Below are 6,000 nucleotides of genomic sequence, written 5' to 3' on the forward strand. Positions count from 1 at the left end.
CATAGATCCTCCTTTTCATTCAGGATTGTGACACTTGCTGTGTAATTCAACTGCAGGATATAGCTTCCCTTCATGAAATCAGCTTCTTAATTGTTGGCAGAATTGGGAACCTTGGAAAATAAAGCCAAAAGGTTATGGAGATATTAAGTGGAAAACAGCTAGACATTTAAAAATATATAGTTCCTGAAGGACACTCCCTGAATGCCTATACATTAGAGGTTCCTGTTGGTTGAGGATGGCTAATAGTCTCCCATAGAAAAGAGCCAATGAGGACTCATCAATATTCCAGAATAAGCTTTGGATTTGGAGGTTTGAGAGAGGAGTGAGTTATGAATATGTAAGGAAAGCTCTTATTTCCTTTGCACATGGAACTATTTTATAATTCAGCCTCATGTGTCTCCTAAAGCCTGACAGCTCTCAGTTGACTCTTCTCTGATCTCACAGCTTCCTGCATTCTCCTTCATCCTTCCTCAAAACAATTATGCTCTAGGCATTGAGTAGAAAATTCTCTGCTGTTCAACATGCCATAAAATGAGAAGAACTAGGGAGAAGCATTCATTTCTTGCTTATACCACAGAAGAATTAAGATGGAAAAAATGGGCATGAGATTCCATGTTTTTCCTTAGGACAGTATTTCCCTCTGCTGGTGAAAGCCTGTAACTTTTTTTTTTTATCACCAGTTAATGTAGCTTGAAAAGAAGTAATCAACCAGGATTGTCATTTGAGTCTGTATTCTGGGGAATCATTTGGTGTTCTCTTGCACATAATGTGTAGTTTTTAGAATCTAACAAAACTGCAGTGGAAATGATGTGTTGCCTCTTCTTATTTTTTCACATATTCAATTCTAAAATATCCTTTCCCAAACAATGCTCTGGTGTCTGGGAGAAACTGCATTTATTTCACCAAATGAGCATCTCTCTCTCAGCTTGTGGTTTACTTTCCTCAGAGCCCAATTAATTATAATTTAGAAGGGAATCTCTTTCAATGCTTATCCCTGAAAACTCTCCTCTTTCTCTCCAGAGAATTAATGGTGTAATTGTATTCCATAGAGTTTGGAAATAATAGGTGTCTCACATCAAATTCAGTTGACATAATAAGATCCTTGTGATTTTTGTAACCTGAAGCTATTCCACAAATTTCTCTCTTCTGAGGAAGGTTAACTCAGACAGTCCTAGAGGAATTGGGCTGTTATAGTGCCTTACCTGGAAGTAGACCACAGGAGATTTCTTAATAGACTCAAAGAGGATAACTGAGCCCTATAACATGTACACATTTTAACACTAGTGTGATTTTTGCGTGGATATTTAGCAAAAAGAAAGAAACAAATGTAAATACAGGGAGAAAACGGAAATTGGCTGTGGGATTTGACTCACCTCTACATTTTGATGAAGGCAATGGGGTAAATAATTAAAACAATGTATTTATAGATGGCTTTTAGAGTATTACCTGAATGCTGTTACTACTGCAATGGGCTTAGGTGATGTATTATGAGCATAAATATTTACCTGTATCCTTAACACACTAATAATTATTCCAAGCTTAGCTCCTAATTTATTTTGACAGCTTGAATGTCCTCTTTTTGATTCTGTTTTTATCTATGTGTGTTTTTTGAATTGAGTATTTACTTTCTCTTAAAACTAATATTATTTTGGGAAGTCTTAAAAACTAATTTTCAAAAAAGGTGAAACTCATGACTGTCAAAGAAATAAAAATGAACAGACGGTAAATATTTTATTCTACTCATTTACCAATGAGGGAACCAGGGAGATGTTATAGCTGGCTCAGAAGAGAATCTGAAGACCAGACATATTTATAAATCAGAAATATTAAAATGAACTTGCAAATGGGGGCAAAATTGGTTTTTCCACAGGAGGGGAAGGGAAATCAATTGGACTTTTATTGAACAGGATGGAATTTGCATGTCAATAGGCAAGAATTATTTTTGTGTTGTTACCATTTATTTTCAATTTACAGAGTTGCAAACTAGCTTAAAGACAATAAAACAGTTGAATCAGATAATCCTTAAGGTGTCCTTTAAAGTGTAAACTTCAATTATATTTTTTCTCCTGCAGGAGAAAATAATTTCTATTTGATCCTCTTTCCTCAATCAGTTTTCTTAGAAAACAGGCAGATGTAAGGCTCTCTCTGCAACTCCTAAGTTTCTAGATTAGATTCTTCTTGTTATTTCTCTCATACATGATACCGTGAAGTTAGATAAGAATTTGGATAGTGCACATGTGAGATGATCCATCGTTAGAAGTCTTCCCCCCGATGAAGTTTTATTTAACTATGTAAAATATCCAATTTTCTTTGTTTCTTAGTTTGTATTTATTTTGTTCATTGACTTTTTCTTTCAATTCCATTTAGCAAATATTTTTGAATCACTTATCCAGCGTCAGCTTTAAGAAAATAGAAGTAAGACAAAGCCTCTGTCCTCAAGAAACTTGAATACAACAGATATGAACTTTACTTCATATACTCAGAGATACAAAACATATCAACATGCTTTAGTTTCTTTAAATCAAATATATTCTGAATCTGAGACCCAGCCACCTGTTTAGCAGAAAATTTAATCTCATTCATTACCTGTCTTTCTTGGAATCATATGTAAGTCCCAAGAGTTTTATTGAAAAGCTGATGGGCTTATGAAACTATTAACTCAAGACTGAGTAGAATAAGAATTAATAACATGGGACTGAATGAACTGGTGAGAGAAGATAATGGTTTTTCTTTGGAATATTGTTAGTTCTTTAATGCTCCATTTTTTGGATATAAGAAACCCCTTTCTTTTTTCTCTTAAACTCTCCATAAATTACAATGATTTAGTGTATTATACTTTTGTAAACAGAAATGAAACATTTATCTTTTCCCTTTCCTGATCCCTTCAGAATTCCAAAGCTCTTTTTGAATATTCTTATTTTCATGGTAATATAATTATTTACATAAGTTCAATGAGAATCTACCTTTTTTATTTTACCAGGACATAATTGGAAACATTGGTTATATTAACCAAGGCTTTGACTGGAATGTTATATTTAAGAATAATAGGCATAGAATCAGATATGACCAGACAGATTTAAGGAGTTAAGGTTGACTTTATGGAACCAATGCTTAAAAAGCCCTTCTAGAAAAAAATAGCCTGGGAACTAACTTATAGTGTTTGCAACATTCCATGTGAGTAATGTAGTTTTTATTCAGGCAGGCCTAGGAAACTTAGAGTATTTTGGGGACTTCAAGGAGAGAGGGATTCACCCAAATTGATAGGCATTGAAGGTAAAATCTGGTGGCAAAGTCTTGGCTTGGTTTCCTAGTCTTGAGAGGATTTTAGAAGTCTAATCTGAGATTCCTTATGAAAAGTTTCAGCAAAGCAAACTTAAAAAGGTCTTTGTGGTCAATTATAGTCTTGCTGCACCTAGGTAAACAATCATGCCAGATCTAATGAGACCAGACTTATTCTGAAGACAAGAATAACCTTACTTTAGTTATCTTTAATCAAAATGTGGGTGATTGTAGTGAGAAATTTTGTATTTTCATGGAAAGCTATAGCATACTTTTCTGAGTGTTCATTGTTTTAGAGCTATTTTTCGCCTCCTGGTAACTCCATTTTACTTTCTACTTTATTATCTATCTGTAAACTAGACTGGAACCTCCTCAACTTTTCTAGTTTCCTCTGAAATCTGGCTACATATCTCCAAATGAACATTTCCAATTTTTCTCCCACACTCCTGACTTTGCATTACTGAGAACTAAAACCTGATTGCCCATGTTCTTCTTGGGACTATCTAAAGAAGCCCTGTATTTGAAGCTAGATGTTTCCATGCTCTGTTCTGAGAAATAAATAACCAAAACTGCAGCACTGATGCATGTATCATCACCAAAGACATTCAAACTGCAAACCAGGAAATCTGTCAGCTCTCCACTGCCATCCTCACTCCACCATCTAAAAATGCTTTGAACCCAACATAAACTCTTGTCAGCTGGTTATACTCTGGACTCAGAAACTGGGTTTTCAGTTTGCTTCAACCATTAATTTTTGTCTTACTTTGTTTTCCTAGAAACTCTCCTCCTTCAATACCTGACTACTTGCACCATCCAGCAGATATCCTCTACTACCAAGTCTCAACAGATGGTTCAGCTGGTCTTTAATGAACAAAAGGCAACCTAATGTGTAATGGACTATTATTGCTCAAGAAGAATTTCTTCCTTCCTGAAACATGAGGAGAAACTGACAAAAACTGTCTCCTTGACCAAACCCCAGTCAGTTGCCTATAAGCCCTCTAGGCTGTGACCTTAGTGTTTATCCTTATCAGACACGCATTACACAACCATAGCAACAGTCTTGCTAAGTTGGTTTAACCAGAACCCCTACCCTTGATATCTGATTTAATTTATAATTCCCCTGAGTCCCCGAGGTGACATCCATTCATCCTGGCCAGCTTTCAATAAGAATCCTATTGGGTTATTTAGCTAGAAATCACCCCTTACACTTAATGCTTCCTTTTAGTAATTTTGCATCCACTAACCCCGACCTTGCTCCTTGGCTATAAATCCACAAGTTGTCCGTGTTGTATTTGGAATTGATTACAATTCTATATTGAGGTCTCTTTTCCCATATTGCAATAGCTCCTGATTAAAATCTGCTTTTGCCCATTGATATGGTTTGGCTGTGTCCCCACTCAAATCTCATCTTGAATTGTAGCTCCCATGATTCCCATAATTGAATCATGGCAGCAGTTTACCCCATACTGCTCTTGTGGTAGTGATTAAGTCTCATGAGATCTGATGGTTTTATAAGGGGTTTCCACTTTCACTTGATTCTGATTCTCTTTTGTTTGCCGCTATGTAAGACATGCCTTTCACCTTCTGCCATAATTGTGAAGCCTCCCCAGCCACATGGAACTGTGAGTCCGTTAAACCTCATTTTCTTTATATATAAATTACCCAGTCTCAGGTATGTCTTTATCAGCAGTGTGAAAATGGACTAATATACCCCTTTAACTGTATAGCTCTGGTGTTCTTTGATGAGCTAGAAACTGTAAATTTCTGGAAGTCAAATCTTCATTTGAACTGGTTGTTATATATTATTGATTCTCTCAATTATTTAGTTAAATAAAAGTCTTGACATGTTAAATTTGTATTTGCAGTTGTGATTTTTATCCTCTTCTAAAATGTATCCTGTTACAGTCCCACTAATATAGCCCCCATTGAACCTCACATGTCATTTGAAGTCACTTTTCTGACACAGTAGGGATGATGATTTTTGCCAGGGATCTGTAGTTTTTGGGATGCTGCATGATTGTGCAAGTTTTGTAGTACTCAGCTCTAGATGGTGCCATTCACATAGAGCATGGGTAAAACTTCGTAGATAGTAAATATGCCACAACTAGTAAACTCTACTACTGTAGCTCAAAAGCAGCCATACACAATATCTTAATGAATAGGATTGACTGTGTTGCAAAAATATTTTTTTAAATTTTTTATTTGGTTTTGGTTTATAATTTTAAAAATAATTTCAAGTTTTATTTTAGATTCAGAAAGTACATGTACAGGTTTGTTACATGGCTATACTGCATGATGCTTAGGTTTGGGGTATGATTGATTCTGTCACCCAGGTAGTGAGCATGGTATGAAATGGTTGGTTTTTCAAACCTTACCCCCTTCCTCCCACCTCTATTAGTCCCCAGTGTTTATTGTTGCCATCTTTATGTCCATGAGTACCCAATGTTTAGCTCCCACTTATAAGTGAAAACAGGTAGTATTTGGTTTTCTGCTTCTGCATTAATTTACTTAGGATAATGGCCCCCAGCTACATCAATGTTGCTGCAAAGAACACATATTCATTCCTTTATATGGCTGCGTAGCATTCCATGTTGATTCCATATCTTTACTATTGTGAGTAGGGCTGTAATAAACATATGAGTGCACATGTCTTTTTGGTAGAACAACTTATTTTCTTTTGGATATATACTCAGTAATGGGATTGCTGGGTCAACTGGTACT

At 35.6% G+C, this 6,000-nt stretch overlaps 1 long non-coding RNA gene across 1 annotated transcript in view; it reads left to right on the forward strand.

Moving 5' to 3' along the window:
- Positions 1-5,131, forward strand: part of LOC104005660 (uncharacterized) — a 101,008-nt gene extending 95,877 nt beyond the window's left edge. The window contains exon 5 of the long non-coding RNA XR_010155663.1: positions 4,056-5,131. This is a non-coding gene — a long non-coding RNA (uncharacterized LOC104005660). The remainder of the gene's footprint in view (positions 1-4,055) is intronic.
- Positions 5,132-6,000: the final 869 nt, after the last annotated feature.

The sequence above is a fragment of the Pan troglodytes genome, chromosome 2 (genome assembly GCF_028858775.2).
Source record: "Pan troglodytes isolate AG18354 chromosome 2, NHGRI_mPanTro3-v2.0_pri, whole genome shotgun sequence".
Classification (NCBI taxonomy): domain Eukaryota; kingdom Metazoa; phylum Chordata; class Mammalia; order Primates; family Hominidae; genus Pan; species Pan troglodytes.